At 44.2% G+C, this 20,401-nt stretch overlaps 1 protein-coding gene across 8 annotated transcripts in view; it reads left to right on the plus strand.

Annotated features, from left to right (window-relative positions):
• Nucleotides 1-20,401, plus strand: part of CPNE4 (copine 4) — a 346,982-nt gene that overhangs the window by 170,897 nt on the left and 155,684 nt on the right. The gene's annotated exons all lie outside the window — the stretch shown is intronic.

Below are 20,401 nucleotides of genomic sequence, written 5' to 3' on the forward strand. Positions count from 1 at the left end.
CACCTGGCTGGCCTTGTACACACTTAATGGTGTGCCTTGGGAGCCTCCAGGAATAAAATTATTGCAGCAATAATCTGGATCTAACTCCAGGACAACAATTATAAATAATATACATCTAATTGATTACATTAGAATTAACACACCTTTATTTAACTTAAAGAAACAGGGTTTAACAGATTAACAGTGAATAAAATTAACAAAGTACACAGAAAGAATAGGAACTTATCTATCTGGCATTTGCACTGCCCCCATTTATCCTACCCCAGAGTGTGCACACCTCTGGAGTCAGAGTTCCAGACACTTGCTTGTGTGGGTGCACTTGGAAGTCTGCAGCTGGAGTGGAGACAGCACTGTGCAGGTCCTGTGTGTGTTAGTCGAAGCTGAGCAGCCAGCTGCAAAATCCCTCTGCCACTGGAGCAGGCTCCACCAAATGCCAACAGCTCTGGTTCACTGGGCTGGACACTGCCTCTCTTTGGACCCAGAGTTAATCTATATCTCTGAGGTCTGTCCCAGCACTTTCCCAAAGAGCCCATTTACTTACAGCCTCCTCCTGTATGCCAGTTTTTTGTGTAGTTCTTCACAGCCACAGCCAGAGTCTCTCCCCTCTAGGGCAATCAGCAGCCCCTCAAGCAGTCTGCTAGATCCAAGCACCGCAGGCTCTCAGTCCCAGACTGTAGCTGCAACATAACAGTTCCCAGACTGGATAAGGGTTCTTCACGATAGCCTGGCTCCTCTCTCAAAAAATGGAGAGAACCAGAACTGCAGAGCCCCCCTCTCTCAACATGCTTGGACAAGCCCTCTTTCCCTGGTTTCCTCAAGGGCTCATTGGAGTTGTAGTCTCTAGGCTAGATTGCAGCACACAGGATTCTCCCATAAAAAGTCAGAGGACCTTTAGTAAGGGGTCTACATATATTTATTTATTACATAGGATATGTTTTAATAAAATACATACTGTCTGGTTTATTGTATAGAAAATTATTTGTTTACATAAAAATTATCTCTGTAGTTTCAATGAGGATCTTCAAATAAGGCTTATTTTGATCTGTGTTATTATGGTAGGGTGCTTAGGTAGCCCTGTTGCACCTAATTTTATGAGTTCTTCTTAGCATGTAAGCATTGTCCTGTCTTTGAAGAAGTGTGGTGTTGTGGTTAGTGTTGTGATGCAGTTTCTTTTTCGGAGGGCTGTTCCTAACAAAAAAGAGAAAAGGTAGAGGATGGGGTTACAACACACAAACCGGTTGGTCAGGATCCTGACGGATATGCACATTGGTAAAGCTGCAAGAACATCTCAGGCTTCAGTTGTGGAAACTGCAACTTTAAACACGTTCTGCGAATTTAACACACTTCAAATTTGCAACGCCACTCTCTCCAGTTTGGCCCAGTTGCCCTCCCCTCATGCTTGATTTTGAGAGCCATGTAGGTCACGCATTATTTTTTCTGTGATCAAAACGTAGGCCGCTCCCCTTGGAAGAAGGAGCTGAAGCTACCATGTAGTCAGGGGCGGCCCATGGATGCAGGCAACCTCTTCAGTTGCCTAGGGCACCATATTCAATGGGGCGCACAATGATGACAATGGAGGTGGGGGCGCCGATTGCGCATTCTGCCTAGGGCACCAGCTGCTGGCAGCTCACCTCGAGCCACGCCTGCATGTAGGTGCGCACCCTATTTCAGTGCGTATTGTGGGGGTACCCCAAGGGGTCGTCTTGCCTCATTTGGAGACAAGTTGAAGTGAGATTCCCAGGAGCATGTTGCCTAGGGCCATGCTGATCTCCTAATGTCTGACTACACCAAAAACATGTCTTTAACAAACTGTGGCCACAGCTTTTGAACCAAAAAGTCACAGCTTTCTTACATCTTTGCAGATTGGTGGCTTTATGGTTGTAGAATTAATTTAAAAAGAAAAAAATCCCTCTCTGCCTTGATTTTATGCAAGATGCTAAGCACTATGGCCCTGATCCAACAGGAATAGTCCCATTCTTAAAGTTAAGCACATCCTTTGCACATGTGGCTAGGACAGGGCCAGACTGCTACCAGTGGTCATGAAGTATCCCTTCTAACATATCATATAATTAGTTGGTACAGCTACAGTTTCCCACACTGGATTAACAAAGAGTATCTTAGAGTTAACGGAGCCAACTGGCTTTCTAATGCCAAAACAGATTAACAGATTTTTTTTGCCTTCCTTAAACTGATTCTGAAATTCAGATAAATGAGCTATGTGCCAAAAAGGGCATTAAACTTTGAATACCTATGGGTTAAGTAACTAAAAGTTACATTCCTGATGATTGTACAGTGTTTGCACGAAAGTGGCTGCTAATGAGTATTAAATCCATTTAAATGATAACAGAGAAGCATTAATGTAGACAAATCTCTCTTCAATGGATGTCTGCAGGTGTTAAGTCATCAACCTTATATCTTAATTTTGACTAAGTGTGTCATTCTAATCCTGGATATTGGAATGTGCAGAGCCAAATGTAATGACACTTCTAGATGGATCATCTGGAAGGACTGTATCCAAGACCTTTGATTCTAACAGCATGCAGTCCTGAATTCAGACCTCATAGAGGGACCATCAATATGCCAAAGTAAAGGGAAGTACTGCCAATGTCAAACATTGAAATGTTATGAGACAGGCCCAACTATCATGAAATTGGTTTTAAAATCAGGAGGGTTTTTTGAAGAATTAACGTTCATTGCCTTATGGTTTTTGAGTCTTCACGGTGCACTCAGTTCACACTGTCAAGCTTTCCTTTTTAAACATTAAGGCTAGAATTGAACAGATTGAGGATCTGAGGGATGTTTTGTTTTGGGAATGAAAGTGAGATTCTAAGGCAACTTCTTGATTCTGTGAGTAGAGCCCCGTGAATACGTGGATATCCACGTTTTATCTGCAAGTATCCATGGCTCATTTTTGTAGATGTGGGTACAAATTTTGTCTCTAGAACCCTGTAAATGTGTGGGTATTTGCTATATATATATATATATCTGTGGGTATCTGTATCCACAGATGTGGATGTGGATATCTGTGGATCATTTTTGCAGATGTGGATGTGGTTATTAATTTTGTATCTATCCATGAAAGGTTGGGGCTTTATGCAAAAATGCCCAAAGTCACAAGATTTGTGAGTGTTGGAAACATGGAAAAGGAGAGAGAAATATGTAGCATCCATTTGTTGCTTCTTTAAAAAAATCTCCATAACAAACCAAAGGCAAATGTTACAGGTAACTCTACATGGAACCATCAAAGGAATGAGTTCTCTTGTAGGGAAAACTTGGAAGTGTAGGTTACTGCTTTTCAGGTGCTTCTTTTAGACACCTCAGGCTTGACCTTCAAAAGAGCTAAGCTCTTATAGGTCCAGTTGAAATCAGTGTGAGATCTGCGTGCTCAGCAGGTCTGAAAATCAGACCCTGGGTGTCAGATGTGTACTCCAGAACTTTCATGCAAAATATGAAGCCACTTCTGAAAATGTGACTGTAAATAATTTACCTTGAGTTAACACAGGAAGCTGATGTTAGAGCCAGGAATAGAATACAACCCAGTTTTGACTCCCAGGGCTGAGCTGTGAACTAGTAGACCTTTGGTGTAAACCTTCTAGTATTAATACATAAAATAAATGGTTGAACACTGAAGATAAATATAAGGGTAAAAAACTGTATATGATTCAGTGGGTCTCGGTGGATGATTTAATTGCTTTGGGGGGCTGATCCTGATTTCAGGATTTATGGTTAATTCCTTTTCTCTCTGAGCTGCTTCACCATGCCTTCTGCTGAGACACAAACAGGCTGTCCTCAAGAAGTAATAAAAGAAACTATTAGTAGAGTCAGCTAACTTGTAACTAACTCCTATGTAAAATGGGTTGGCTTTCTGAAGAGACTGATTTTTTTGAAACCCAGATATTTTTGCATTGTACTTTTCCTCTGTATTGACACATGTTTTATCTGTGGTGATATCTGCTTCTATTCTGTTTCAAATGGATAGAAACCAAGTGAGTTGTTTCTGTCTGTGGTAATTATTCTGTCGTACTGCTGTCTTTTTATCCTGCATGAATGGCAATAAGATCCTGAGCTGAACAATGTGTTTTGGGTTTTTCTCTTTTTTGGCAGATTCTATCACACAAATTCTCCTCCCTCTGCCATCAGTGTTCCCCGGGCTTTGTTCTTCTGCAAGCATGGCTGTCTGTCCTCCTTTCTGCTCATTGCTTGTAATGTCACACCATAAGATAATGAATACAATCCCTTGTGCCTGGCAGTGAGCACGCAGATTGTTTCAAAGGTGTCAGAAATGTCAGTCTGCCTAGGGAGAGAGCTGAATATCCCTCTCAGCAACACTGCTTTGGTCAGAATCATTTGTGGGGAGATTTAAGTATCTCTCAGTCCTAATGACCAGTGCTCTGACCTTTCAATCGGTAGAACCCAGGTGGACACTAGTTAATGGAGCTCCCCTTAATTGAAGCAATCTGTCAGGTTCCAGGCTCAAGTTGCATAATGAATTAAGTTCCTATGAAAAAGTTCCTAACTGTCAGGGTAGTCAAATGCTGGAATAAATTGCTCAGGGATGGTTGTGGAATCTCCATCTCTGGAAATATTTAAGAGTAGGTTAGATAAATGTCTGTCAGGGATGGTCTAGACAGTATTTGGTGCTGCCATGAGGGCAGGGGGCTGGTCTCAATGACCTCTCAAGGTCCCTTCCAGTCCTAATATTCTATGATACTATGATTCTGATAGCTAAATACAAGCAATTCTGTGGCCACACTATGGCCAGCTGAGGCATTGCCAGCAATAATTGCTGCGAAGGGAGCTGCCAGTGGTGTTGCTGGCTCCCAGTGCAGTGGGCGAGATTCCCCGAGGTCATTACTTCCTTTTGTTTGCTGAAGAGTGCACATTTGTTCCCTGTTTACTAATTTGAATGATGGCTGGAGCCTGCTAAAAATACTCTCTTAGGGTATGTTTACGCTACAGCATTATTTTGAAATAGTTAATTCGAAATAAGTTATTTTGAAATAACACGTCTACACACAAAATGCATTTTGAAATAATATTTTGCTATTTCGAAAGAGTGCGTCCACACTGAGTGGACTCTGAATCACATTTAAGGCTTGCCGGAACCCATTCCGGCAGGGCACCGGGTCAGGACTTACTGTGTGGGGCTGTTGCTTGAGGCTAACTGAGGTCTGTGCTTCAAACCCCTCCCCCTCTACCTTCCCCCCTCCCCCCCCAACAGACAGTTCTCAGGTTTCCCTGCTTGCTTGTCTACCTCGATGAGGGACAGCAAAGCATTTTGTCTCTGCGTGCTCTGGTTTCTCTCACTCGGGACACCACAGCACTCTGCAACATGGAGCCAGAGCTGCCCCTGGGCACTCTGGTGCTTCTCTTGGATGCGTTGCTGTGAGCCTGGCTGCACTTTCTGCAGGCTGCCATCTGGGAGGTCCATCAGGGGACTGTCAGTATCCAGGATGCCCTGCGGGAGAGCTTCCACCCTGAGGAGCACTAACAGGCTCCCTGGTCTGCCCCTCTGGGGGCTTGTGCCTCATTCCTCCCTCATGTCCTTCCACTTACCCTTCCCTAACCCCCCTTCTGGTGTAAAATAAAATACACACATTTTCATAAATACAAACGCTCTTTATTTAACAAAATGGAGCTGAGGGGGATGAAATTCTGGTGAGACTGGGGACAGGAGGCGGGAGAAGAGAGAGAGGGTAGGAGAGGGGAGGGGGAAACCTAGGAGAGGGAGCTGGAAGGGGGAAGCAAGGGGAAGGAGGGTGAGGAGAAGCTATGGGTTCACAGTTGGGGGTCTCGTCAGGCCAACTGTCTCCCAGCACCATGGGTGCGGGGGCCTCGGAGTCCCTGGGGGGATGGGGAGGGGATGGAGGGTGTGGAGGAGGTGGAGGGAGAAGCAGGAGGGGGAGAAGGAGTGGGAGGAGGAGTGGTAGCTGGGGAGGCGGCAGACGCTGGAGCAGCAGGAGGCAGCGCGCTCTGCACCAGGGTCTACAGGTGCTGGCAAATGGCATGGCCCTGGGCAAGCTACTCCCACCGTAGCTGCAGGTCTTTTTGCACCCAGTGCAGGAGGGTGCGGTGCAGGGCTCGCAGTGCCCCCAGGTGCTGCTGTTGGTATCCCTCCACTGCACAGGTGGGCCTGTGGAGCCCTCGGGTGTGGGAGCATGTCCTGGGCGGGGTGGTGCGCCCTGCACGTGCAGCTGGTGCGGCTGTGGAGAAACAAGAGAAGTGGTCAGTTATTCCTGGGGACACAGCGGGTAAAGCCCAGCCCCACTCTGCAAGGTGAGGATGACCATGCGATGTGCTTGTACACAAGCCATGTTCGGAATGTCCTACTATCCCCGGGAGTGGGAGCTACCTTGAGACCACACCCATGCCCCTGTGCTGTGTATAGTGTGGGGGTGGGAGGGAGATGTATCTTGTCTCTGTGTAGAGTGGCCTTGTGGAGGGAGGGCGTCCTGCTGTGTCCCACCCCAGAGTCAGGAGAATGTCATGCCTCCTCACATACGCATGGGGCTAACAGGTGGGCAGCCAGCTGGGGCCACATGCCCAGGGGTGGCATAGCACATGTTCGCACATGCTCAGGTTGCTACGTGATCTGTGGACAGCAAGGCCCACACATGCAGTTCCTGGTTTCCATCCTCCCCCCTCCCCTGCATAAGGGGACAGTGTTGGCACTCACATGTTGCCTCCCTGACCTCAGATGACACCGGCGACAGATCCGCTGGGGCAGCTCGTGGGTCCTGGCTCATCGGGGTGGTGATGATGGCCTTCTCTGTCTCCTGGCTCTCCTCCTTCTCCTCCTCGATGCCCTGGTCAGGGCCATCTGCCCCAGGGTTGACAACCACCTGGGGGGCACGGATCATCCTGCCCCCCAGGATGCGGTCCAGGGCGTCGAAATAGGGGCAGGTGTGTGGGTTGGGAGCTGGCCCCTGTGGCCCTGGCATAGACCTACTGCAGCTCTGATTTTCATGCTCACCTGCTCCTGGGTGGCCTTTGGTGGCCAGGCTGGCAGCCATCCTCCTGTAGACAGCCGTGTTCCTGCATCTAGTGCGGAGATCATGGACATTGGAGGCCTCCCCCCCCCCCCCCAAACCTCAATCAGGTCCATGATCTCTGCACTAGATGCAGGAACACGGCCGCCTTTTGCAGCCCCTAGCAGGCTCATGGGACCTGGGGGACTGGTCCTGGGGAGTGGTGGAGGGCTGGCTGCTGGTGGCTTGCTGGCTCGTTTTGGGGCCACCGGGTCAGATGCAGCAATTGCTGGCTCTGGGCTGGCAGGTCTGGAGCTAGCACAAGCACTGTGGCCAGACTCTACCCCTTTAAGAGCTCTGGGGAGCAGGGGGAGAGAGAGGAGTTTTCCTGGTTGTGCCCAGAGTAGCCACCAGGGCATCCTGGGAAGGCTGGAGGCCCCCTATTTAGAAATAAGCGACTACACAGCACTTATTTCAATTTAGCGTTATTCCTCGTGGAATGAGGTTTACCAAATTCGAAATAAGTGCTCCGCTAGTTCAAATTAATTTTGAAATAGCGGTTTGGCTGTGTAGATGCTAGGAAAGTTATTTCGAAATAACTTTGCTGCGTAGCCATACCCTTATGGAAGAAGGCATTGCTTCGTGAATATCTATTCCTCCAGCAACACGCGGCTCCTGTTTTAAATGTAAGAAGGCCTGGTGGTGGTCCCAAAGGACATTCTTGTTCCCTCTGTCTAGTATTTGCCATGAAAGGACATGAGGACAGTTTTCATCGTCACCATTAATTCGGGTTATTATTAGTCATTCTTGTTTTACTGTGGCACTCTGGAGACCCTAACTGAAATCAGGGCTCTTTGTATTAAGGGTGGGGTTTCCAACTATCCAATCACACAAACCCAAACACCCCTGCCCACTCCCTTCCCTGTCCCTTCCCTGAGGCCTCACCCCTGTCCCACCCCTTCTCTCATGCCCTGTCCCTGCTCACGTCATCACTTCTACTTCCGTTGCTTGCTCTCCCCCACCCTCTCTCAGTTTTGGTGGGATGGGGCAGAGGGTTGGGGTGTGGGAGGGTGTATGAGTTGTGGACTGGGGCTTTGGGCTGAGCCTGGGGCAGAAGGTTATGGTTGTAAGCTCCCCCCTTGAGGGCGGGGGGCTGGACTCGATGACCTCTTGAGGTCCCTTCCAGTCCTATGATTCTATGATATTCTATGATTCTAGGAGGGGGTGCAGGCTCTGGGAAGGAGTTTGGGTGTCACATGGGGAGTTGCAGGAGGGGGTGTGGGCTCTCAGAGGAGGACTCAAAGCTAATGCAGGGGTGTAGGAGTGGGAGCAGGCTCTGGGAGACCATTTGGGTGCAGGAAAGGGCTCAGGGCTTAGGAGGGGGGGTGGGATACAGGCGGGAGTGTGGGTTTTGTGGTCTGGGAGGGAGTTTGGCTGTGGGAGGGAGCTCAGCTGGTGCTAGGGGTTGGGGTAGAGGAGGGAATTGGGGCATGGAAGGGGGTCAGGAATCCAGTTGAGTAGCACTTTCCACAGGTGTCTTGAAGTCCCAGTTGGCAGCACAATGAGGCTAAAGCAGTCTGTCTGTCTGCACTGGCCCTGCACCACTCCCAGAAGTGGCCATTGATCCTTCCTTGTGGCTTTTAGATGGGGGCAGTTGATTCCACGCCCTGTCCCTGCATGCAGGCACCACCGTTGCAGTTCCCAGGTAGTGGAAGCTGCAGAGCTATCGCTTGGGGCAGGGGCTGCACATGAAGAACCCCTGCCTCCCTGCCCTGCCTAGAGGCCACAGGGACGCTTCTGGGAGTGGTATGGGGCCAAGTCAAGCAGAGAACCTGCCTCAGCCTCATTGCACCACCAGACTTTTAGTGACCAGTCCCCTGGTTTCGCTTAAGATCAAACCTGACTCCTGGAGATTGCGGGTGAAACCGCGAGTGTTGGCAACCCTAACTAAAAGTTGTTTACGCATATTAAAAGACAGTCTCTGCCCCAAAGAGCTTACAATCTAATAGATTAGACAAAGACTAAGAGAAATAAAATATTATTTTTCTCCATTTTTACAGCTGAAGAGCGGAGGCAGTGAGAGATGGTGACCTGTGCAGGGTCATAGGAAATCTCATCAAAGCTTGGGAGTGAACTTGGATATGTTGTGTATCCCAGTTCAGTGTCTGTCCTACTTAGACCATTCTGCCTCTCAGCACCCCTGTAATTCTTTATTTGGGTCTTGTGTTTTATTTATCTTATAGATCCAAGTGCCAGATCCTGCAGTTGTAAATCTTTTTTCCACATTTAGTAACTTGTTTTCCATTGTGCCCAAATTTTTGTACAGCATCGCAACAGCAATATTTCTTCATAGTAATCTGGGTCTAAAGATTAATTTTCCTCATTTGTTATTTACATTCCTTATTTTTGCCTGGGTCTCAGTTTGCTAATATAAATTGCCATGACAATCAGAACAGATCTTGGAAAAGAAGACCTGCAAGGGGGAATTTTAGAGGAACTATGTAAAGGGCAGATATTAAAATCAATGTGACTTTGGAAATTCACCATGTCTAAAATATATTAACCTACTTAGTGCAAAGTCAGAAAAACAATGCAGAAAACATCGTAAACATGATGCAAAAAAACTGTCATGCATTTAGAAACTATAATATTTCTAACTCTCTGCAAGTTTATAGCAATATCTTCCTAGATATTTACATGTCCCTAGTGCAGCAAGTCCCGAAAGCACAATGAAACTGCTCTGTTAGAGGTAAATGAAAAATCTATGGCTATGACAAGTTAATTATAATTGCATGTGAGCACAATGAAATCTAGAATGATTGATTGTGAGGAAGGACTTTGAAATTATAACCAAATAATGTCTAGACCTTTTCTCACGGATCAAAACTAATAAAACATCCTGTGTGAAGTAGTCACAATGAAAAATTAATTTAACTAATTGATATAATCATTAGATCTTGGTTGCTGCAAGATAAACTCATATTTTAATAAGCAACAAATAGATTTTTTAAAATGTTGCCCATAGTCTTGTGTAAGAGTTGGGCATAGGTTGTTATTATGTTGCTGCTGATAAGGTCACTGACATCTCTCAAGTCTGTTGGTGAAGAGTTTGTGTCAGATCTGAGAAATAAAGCAACTGCCTCTTTGAGCTCAGAACCTTGCTCTGGTGCACTGGGCTCTCAATTCTTTCCCTTTGGATTAAGAGACCATAAATCTCTGGGCTGAGATTTCCAATGGGGCCTAAGGAGTTAGGCATTCATTTGCCTTAGGTTACTTTGTGGTACATAAGGTGTTTATGTACTGTATAAAATGTAACATTTATAAAACGGTTACTATGCACTCCACATTAGAAAGATGGCATACTGTAGCTGGAAATTTGTAGTACTGTTTGGACTTCACTTAATAAAGCTTCAAAATCTGCTCTTAGAATCAACTGCAGGTTGAACCTCTCTAGTCTGGCACTCTGGTCCAGCTACATCCATGGTCTGGCATGATTTTAGTTAGTCTGATGTTCACTTATCCTGGGTGTGGCCAAGTTTCCCGCAGTTCCATAAGGTTTTTTTCCAGTCACCAGTCCTGGCTCTCAGTGTTCTGTGCTGTTATTTAGCTCTAATTTACCCCTAAAGCCATTGATCACTACCTATTAAACCCAAACTCAGCTTTCTATCCACCTTTCACTGGACTTAAATGCAAATATTTCCCCTGGGGCCTGGTTCTCACTGCCGTTGTAGGCAGCGGAAAAATCCACTGATTTTACTGGGAACTGAATCAGGACTTTATGCAGCTGTTGTATAAGCAAATGGGGGCCCACTTGATGGTCCTTGTTAGCACTTAAGTTTCAATGTGAAACAGCAAAACAGAGCTCAAGATATCGGGGATGGGGTAGACAAAGAATATTTGAAAAGTTGATTTTTCTGGACTCTCAGGGTATGTCTACACTACCACCCTAGTTCGAACTAACGCGGCACGGAGTCCGCACTAGTGGACATTTAAAAATGGCGGCGCCCGGCGAGATGCAAATTAGGCCCGAGAAATTCAAATCCCGGCCTTCATTTGCAACTCCGGTTGCCTACATTACCACCCTAGTTCGAACTAGGGTGGTAGTGTAGACATACCCTAATTTCAGGGCCTGATCCAAAGCTTACTGAAGACACTGGAAAGCCTCCCAGTGATGTGGTCAGTGGAATGGGAGTTTGGGGACCGTGGTACTGTACAGTGTGTGTTACATAATTGTGTACTTTGTTTCCCTGTTTTTAATGCATCAGTGACATAATTGATTTAACATTTGAATTATGACATTAGAAGCAAATTAATAAGTCTTTAATTATAAGCATATCATTAGCTGATGAACTTCTTAAGCTGACAGCCTGACTGGGCCTATATCAATTGACATGATTCATAAACCCGTATGAGAATCCATATTAGTTATGCTTCAGGTTCCTGAGTGTACAAATGAGAAAAATCTTCATCAGTATAAATAAATTACTTGATCACTATTTATAGTGAATTAATTACTCAGATACTGACCTAGCATGGTTCCTCACTCAGTGTAATGTCAGACTGATGCCCGCTCACTTAAGGGTCATCTAACAACTTCACTCTTTCTTATTAAGTTTTTATTGCCAAAGCCCTACTGTGATGGGGTGCGGTCACAGAAGACCCCTTTGGTTTGTTCCCCAATGTCCTGATTATACCACTCACTCCCAGCTTCCTACTCTTTGGGGCTTCCCACCACCTTGTCCTGCTGGGCCAGATCCTCTGGTCTTGCCAAGACAAGGCATAGAGTTGGGGTTATTGCCCACCTGAAGAGCAATGCAGACACTGAACCACTTCAGCTCTGGGAGAATGTAGTTCTCAGCACCCAGGAAACTAACCCCTACAAAGGGATCAAACCCCCGAATAAATTCATCTTTCTCTGTGTAAAAGTTTTACACAGTAAAAGCAGGTAAGACTCCTTTATCAATGAGAGAGGGATATATTCACTGATTCCCACTCTCCTCCAGGTAACCATTATTTACACTGGACTTGATAGTAAACAAAAGTATTTTATTAAGTACAAATACTAGGACTGAAGTGATTTCAAGTAAAAACAGACAGTAAGTTACTAAAAAATGAAAAGAGAATGCATAGCTAGTTCTAATTCAACTTATTGCAAGCAGATCTTTACCCTAAAGAACTGTTTTTATTTCAGGCAAATCTTCAAGTCAAAGTTGATCTTTTTCTCTGACTTGGATCTCCAGATCTCATTGTTTTCAAACCAGCCAAAGACCAAGACCTAATAACTTCTTCTTGCTTAAATAGATTTTCCCCTATAGTAGGAATCTTTTGCTCTCCCTGTACCAGATGGTATGGTGACATGTCTTGCTAATCCAATTATCTTTGGACTTACAGGATAGACAAGGCTCTTTACAAGTTGTTAAGTTGATCACCAAGATTTCAAGGCTTCTGAAGCACCAGTGATAGCACCCTTAAAACGTTAGCACATTTAAAACTATAAACAGTCTCATACTTCATAATTCTAACTTTCCACACAAGAATGATGCATGCACCAAAATAGGATACATAGATTCATCAGATTGTAATATTAAAATTGATAGGTTACATGAGGTATCTTGTCCAAAGCATCATTGAGTTATGCATATTTATATTCATAAGCCAATTTCATAAAGCGGGGGAGGGGAGGGGTGAAGTCACACCTACAATTTTGCCAGGTACATATTTTTACCCAGTAATAGGCGCTCCGAATGGTACAATATACACTCTCTTACAGGCAGCTCTTGCATTGACAATAGTTGTGTAATAATTAACCAAATTCTTACAAAGAACTATTTTTTAATACAACATAGATGTAAGATATCTAAGCATTGAGGTAGACTAGGAATCCTCAGACAGTCACTAAACATTTGTCAGACAAGCAGACCACTTTCAGTGAAACAGATGTAAAGGAGAGAGATGACACATCTTCACTGCATTGCCATAAGATTCCCTCTTCCAACATGAAGAGATTAACTAGAACTAAGCTACTACTAGGAATCGATTCTGAAATATGTCTGTTAAATAGCAGAGGCAAGAAGTGAGTGAAAATATATCTTGGGGCTCTCTGATTTTCACTCTGGAATGTTTTTATTGGCCTCTTTGTAATCCATTGTTCCAATGAAATATGCAGCATGTCTTACTGCAAACTTAACTCAAGCTCTTACTCGGGTGTTGCCCCTAACATGCTTCTCATCCACACATAGATCTTCTCGCCTGAGTAGGGTGCTTTAAATTCAGGCTAGCTAGCCCAGGAGGGATACAGGTTAGAGCTCAGGTGTTTCTCTCACATAGGCAGATAACCTGCCTGCTTTGTAGTTCAGATGCAGGCTCAATCCCTCCAATGCTAGTATTACTCCAGTGCCTTCCAATAATGCTCTCCTGGTACTCAGAAGGGTGGATGAGTTCTCCCACAACTCACTGGGAAAGAATCACAGAGCAGTTCAACTTACTGCTGTGATAAGAACCATAGGCTATGCCCCTCGCATTCCTAGCCACCCAGACATGGGAGTACAGCACCAGTGGGGACACAACAACTCAAATAGTAATTTGTACGATAGTGGTTCACACATGACATAGGCTAACCTGGGTGCCAAACTCCTGAGATCATGAAGACCATACCCTTAACTGATTAATCAACCCGATTGCCTTCTATGACAAGATAACTGGCTCTGAGGCTACAGGGAAGGTGGTAGATGTGATATACCTTGACGTTAGCAAAGCTTTTGATATGGACTCCCATGGTATTCTGGCCAGCAGGTTAAAGAAGTATGGATTGGATAAATGGACTGTAAGGTGGATAGAAAGCTGAGTTTGGGTTCAATAGGTAGTGATCAATGACTTGATGTCAACTTAGTGGTCAGTATCAAGCAGTGTGCCCCAAGGGTCAGTTCTGGGGCCAATTTTGTTTGACATCTTTATTAATGACCTGGATGAGGGGCTGGATTGCACCCTCAGCATGTTCACAGATGACCCCTAGATAGGGGAAGAGGTAGATATGCTGTAGGCTCTAGTAAGGGTCCAGAGTGTCCCAGACAAATTGGAACATTGGGCTAAATCTGATGAGGTTCAACAAGGACAAGTACAGAGTCCTGCACTTGGGACAGAAGAATCCCAAACACTGTTACAGGCTGGGGACCAACTGGCTAAGTAGCAGTTCAGCAGAAAAGGACCTGGGGATTAGAGTGGATGAAAAGCTGGATAGGAGTCAACAGTGTGCCCTTGTAGCCAAGAAGGCTAATGGCACATTAGAGTGCACTAGGAGGAACAGTGCAAGCAGATCTAGGAAAGTGATTATTCTCCTTTATTTGGCATTGGTGAGACCACATCTGGAGTATTGCATCCAATTCTGAGCCCCCCATTACAGAAAGGATGTGGACACATTGGAGATAGTCCAGCGGAAGGCAGCAGAAATGATTAAGGGGATGGAGCACATGATTTATGAGGAGAGGCTGAGGGATTTGGGCTTTTTTAGTCTACAGAAGAGAAGAGCGAGGGGGGATTTAATAGCAGCCTTCAACTATCTGAACAGAGGTTCCAAAGAGGATGGAGAGAAGCTGGTCTCAGTGACGACAGATGAAAGAATGGGGAACAATGGTCTCAGGTTGCAGTGGGGGAGGCCTAGATTTGATATGAGGGATTCTAGGGGCACGTCTAGACTACATGGCTCTGTCGACGGAGCCATGTAGATTAGGGTTGTAGGCAAAGGGAAATGAAGCGGTGATTTAAATAATCGCTGCTCCATTTAAATTAAAATGGCTGCCACGCTGTACAGATCAGCTGTTTGGTTGCACAGCACTGTAGTCTGGACGCTCCGCGGTCAACATCAAGGGCATTTGTCGACCTCCCCATTATGCCTCGTGGGATGAGGTTTACCAGGGAGGTCGACAAATGCCTTTGATGTCGACCGCGGAGCATCCAGACTACAGTGCTGTGCCGCCAAACAGCTGATTTGCACAGTGCGGCAGCCATTTTAGTTTAAATGGAGCAGCGATTATTTAAATCACCACTTCATTTCCCTTTGCCTACAACCCTAATCAACATGGCTCCATTGACGGAGCCATGTAGTCTAGACGTGCCCTATGATTCAACTTAAATGCATTAAGCTGCCTGGAAAACAGTTTCCTTGCTTATGGTCTCTGGAAAAGAGATCTCTCCACACATCTTACACACTTCTAATCCTGTTTCTGTAACCAGCTGGGTGTCAGTGTTTCCTTGTTTCCAGGGGCACAATGGATTGTGTAGTCAATCAACAAATAGCAAGGTGAATGCAGAATTTTTAAAAAGTAAAAAACTGTTCACCAGGCTAAGTGTGTATCTGAACAGGAATTATTTTTCCCCCCAGAAAGATCTTAAAGCTAGGTGCATAAAGCACCCCCATGACTTTTTCATTAGTGTGCTTTTGTGTTAAACCTATAGCTTAAAATATTCAGCTTGTTGGAAAAGAGTAAATTGATAATATGTTGGTGAAAAAAATTAGTCTCTGTATTTATTCATTGATAAAAATCTGCCCCCTTTGGCAAACAGCAAAATTGCCTCTCTCCCACAACCATTGACTGCAAGTATTATAACATGCTGCCAAATAAAAGTGAAATTGAAAGCGCCGTCAATCAAGTACTGCAGCCCCAGGGAGCATTCTTAAGTCTTTGGAAAGACTGTACATTAAAATACGCTATTTAAAAAGAATCCACAAATGTCTGCCTAGGATAGACTGTGCACTCGATTGCAGTCAATGGCTATGCTGCTAATTTGTTGCTGTGGCTAACAGAACATGAAGCTATGCAGTGCAATATATTATACCTCCAGCAGATCACCATCAGGAAGAATGCCACGGGATGCCACACATGTCCCCTGCAAAGAATCAATGTTGTCATAAAGACAAGCAGGGGGCGGAGGGTGAGGAAATAATATAAACGGAGAGGATATTGGATTCAAGCCTGACACATCCAATTGTCAAAAATAAGCAGTACTCAGTGTTGGGTGTGATGATATGATCTTGATTTCAGATGTTATGTACACAAAGATTAGCCTCAGTCCTGAGCACCTGATTTTGGAGTTGTATAATCCATGCAACCTGAGGGGGCATCTAAGAGTATTAGCCAGCTGAAGAAATTACATGCAAAGGGAAGGGGGTCAGAAAATCTTATTCTGCAAGTTCATGAGCATCCTCAGCTTTCACTAGTGCCCCAGTAAGACTGCAAATGAAATGAGATGATATAATGTAAGTTGGAAGGGCCTACAGAAAAGACTGTTAGCTTTCAAAGCATATCCAGCATGAGGCAGACATTTCCAGAAACCTAATCAGACTCTATCTGAGGGAAGTGCTCATGAAGTTATAAAACCAGGGTGCTTTCTATCCACCATTCTGCCGTCTAAACAGTTGTTTCACATATAGGGAGTAGCATTTTTGACACTGCTGCTATAGAGTGATTATGATGATGTGCTTATATGAGATTTATAGTGGGATCAAAATTCATTAAGCTTTGCAAAGGCATAAGAAAGGCCATACCGAGTTACACCAAAGGTCCATCCAGCCAAGTATCCTGTCTCAACAATAGCCAGTGCCACATGCCCCAGAGGGAATGAACATCGAGTGATTCCTCTCCTGCCACCCATTCCCCGCTTCTGCTAAGCAGAGACAAGGGACACAATCCCTGTCCATACTGGCCAATAGCTATTGATGGACCATGAAATTATTTAGCTCTTTTTTGAACCCTGTTATAATCTTGGCCTTCACAACATTTTGGCAAGGTATGACATGGTGGTGTTGGTCCTCTTGTGAATTCTAGGACTAGCTGCTCCAAGAAGCAGACATTTAAGGTGCCAAGAAACTTTATTTCTGCATCCCATCCTGAGATGACGTGTACTCAGTATGGGGATAGTTGAAATCCCCCATTACTATTAAGATTTTTTAATTTTTTTATAGCCTCTCTAATCTCCTTGAGTATTTCACAGTCCCTATCACCATCCTGGGCAGGTGGTTAATAATATATCCGTACTGCTATCTTATTATTATTAGAACATAAATTGCTACCATAGAGGTTCTGTGGTACAGTTTGTTTCATTTAAGACATTTATATCATTTGATTCTATACTTGCTTTCACACATAGTGCCACAGCCCCCCAGCACAACCTGTTCTGTCCTTCCAATATATTTTGTACTCTCAGACATATCAAAAAAATGTGAACTTTCTATCAGAGCACTATGGACCCAATCCTGTGACGTGTTGCTCACCCACGATGGCTGCTGATATCAAGCTTATAATGTTAGACATTTACTTAAGTATCTCTTACTGGAATTTGGTAAGGCACTTTGACCCAATTACAAGTACTGTATAAACACTCTGTGGCAGGGTATCCCCATCATTGCTACTCTCCTGCAGTGTTTAATGAGCACTCGGGAGGTAGGTTGGTTGAAGAGAAGGCAGAGCACTTTTATAACTGGCACCAACACTCAGCTGAGTCTTTATGAAACATCTAGTTCACCTGTGGCCTGCTCATTAATTTAACACCAGTACTAACACAGAGAGACAGGCCCTTAGCTTGGTAAGTTGTAGTTGTTGGGGGAAATCAATGGAGGTGGGACAGTGTACAACACTTATGGATGGAGAAGGAAGAGATTTTTCAAAGGGTCATACTTGCCTTCACATACTTTTCAAAATTTCCTCCACCAAGATTCCATAGCGAAGCCACTCTGATCCCTATCCTTACACTCTTCACCAGCTCACAGTAGCTTCACTGACAAAGAACTAGTACAAGATCTATATAACACTCCAACTGAACTATAATCCGTTCAAGCAGGCACTATTCACAGATCACATGCCAGTGCAATGTAGTTTGCTACAGCCCTCTCAATTCATCTTAACTGTTTGAGAAACTGGGATAATTTACAGTATATACCATAACCAAATTCTCTGGAATGTGTAGGTGACCAGACAGATGTGCCCTCGCTTGCCTTGGTTTTAAAAAGATATTTTTTCCCTGAGGGGAGAAATTCAGAAAGATTCAATCCAGTATATTTCAGCTGATTCAAAACCAAAGTAATTAGAACTACTCTGCTGAAAGGCATTTGGAGAGTTAATACTATGTAGTAGGAATGGTAAAATTCCAGTTAATCAATTAAATGGTTAAGCCTTAGGTTATCCATTCACATCCCTACTATGTTGTTTCCAAGACTGCATAATTAGGCAGAAGGACCTCAGTGGATTTGGATCCTCTCTCTGAAGCAGCAGGAACTAAGATCTGGCCCAAACAAGGATCTCTGCAGAAGCCAAAGAAACAGCCAAATTTGGCTGGGGGGAGGGGGTTGGAATTTAGACTTAGGTTTATATTTTTGTTATTTGTATAATTAAGAAAAATGGGGGCTAAATTTAGACATTTGGGGGTTTGGACTCTTCCACACAGGGCAGAAGCCCCACCTAATTATACCATCCTTGCAGAAACTTAGAAGTAAAAGAAAACATGAGCTTTAAATTAACACACTTCTAGATACACACATCTGATCTGCATGCACCAGCTCTTTTCTTTAGTTTTGCTCTCCTCTTGCAAGGAAATACCTTCATTTTATTCAAATAATCCTGGGATTTAGAGGTTTCTATCTACTGCCACAAACCGTGTGGTCTACTTTGGCTAGAATGATAATTTTTAGCCATTGTATGGAGTGCAATAAAAGCAAGCAGATTAAGATATTTGCTGTATTTGAAGGACTGTTCCACAATCTACTTTGTTCTCTGATCATTTGTTTGATCATGATACTGATATTTTATCTGTATTTGTCTGTGCTGGAGGCATGATGAACTGGAACATATTCTGCTTTCAATCACATCTGGGCATTTTCAGTAGGCTTACACAAGTGTAACTGTGGTCCGCCTCTGGCCCATTATTTTTGGTTTTCTCCTCCCCCTCCTTTTTTTGGTTTTGTTTTGTTTGTTTGTTTGCTTGTAGATGCCTTGAAGATAGTCTGTTAGTGGTAAGTATTGAAAGATAATGGCCCCAGGATCACAGCGCCTAATACAGGCATTCTATTGGAAACTGCTTAAACAAAATACATCGTCAGGTGCCAAGTGAGCATGATGTGAGAATCAATATTCCACTCTGCATCAAGTGCTGCCACAGCAAGAAAAGATAAGTCAAGGTTAAAAAGGAAAAATATCCCTGGGTTATACACTGTTCTACGGCCAAGATTTCAAAAGAGACTCACTATTTGGGATGATCAGATAGAGACACCTTAAAAGGGGGCTGGTTTCAGAAGGTGCTGAGCACCCTCTCTCTGAAGGTCTGGCCTCTTTAAAGCATCACAGTCAGCACCCAGAGGACCCTTTCAAAAAACTTGACATATACGGTTCTGAAATCCAGTTATGATAGGAGTTATGTGTATTTACTGGGTTTGCTGTGGGACGAGCTCTCCTCTTGGCTACTGATGCTATCTGGACATGAAGAAGCAGTTAAAATGTCAACTAGATCCCAAGCAGTGGCTCTGAGAGACACCCCCCCCCCCTTCATTTTAGGGAGCTAATATAAACTGCACTATTTCCTCCAGCCTAGCAACTTTTATCATCTGAATTTGCCACGTGATAATTAATACAGAAAGGACGTAGAAGCTCGGATGAAAGCATGATCATGTGCATTGATCTTTATAGCTACATACATAGTCCCCATCACCATAGTATTAGAAGTTTTTTCATATGTATTTATACAGTGCTTAACACAGTGGGGGTTTGTGGCTTCTAAGTGCTATCATTATATATTAAGTATTAAATATTTAGTAATTAAAACAATTTCTAGAAGGCAGTTGCAAGCCTGCTTTTGTTCTCTATTTGGTTTTCTGATTAGGTGGATTTGAGCACTTGGAAGGAGTAGTCCATAACCCATTGTACTTATTCCCGCAGTGTGAAGTGGCAAAAAAGAATCAGGAGTGTGACTTGGAATGAACTAGTTGTAGGTGATGGAATGTGTGAGTTAATGTTATGAATTTGATGCTAATGGAAAAGGAAATGTTAGGGGTACTCAAAATTCTTAGGATGAAAATCTGATTCTATTCACTCAGCTGCAAAGCTCCTAATGACTCCAATAGGGCCAGAATGTCATTCTTAGGGTGCGTCTACACTGTGCCGTAACTCAAAATAAGATACACAATTTGTGTAGCCCAAATTGCATATCTTATTTCAATGCTATTTCAAAATAGATTTTTTGTCATTTGGCGCTGTCCACACAGTGTCAAATTTCAAAATAAAGCACTATTCCGAAACATCCCTTACTCCTCGTAGAATGAGGTTTACAGGGATGTCGGAATAGTGAGCCTGAAAAAGGGGCTTGCTGTGAAGACTTGGGATACGCCAGTATCCCGAAATAGTGCTGCAATGTAGATGTACCCTTAGAGGCATAATACATTAAGAAGAAAA

The sequence above is a fragment of the Pelodiscus sinensis genome, chromosome 2 (genome assembly GCF_049634645.1).
Source record: "Pelodiscus sinensis isolate JC-2024 chromosome 2, ASM4963464v1, whole genome shotgun sequence".
Lineage (NCBI taxonomy): Eukaryota > Metazoa > Chordata > Testudines > Trionychidae > Pelodiscus > Pelodiscus sinensis.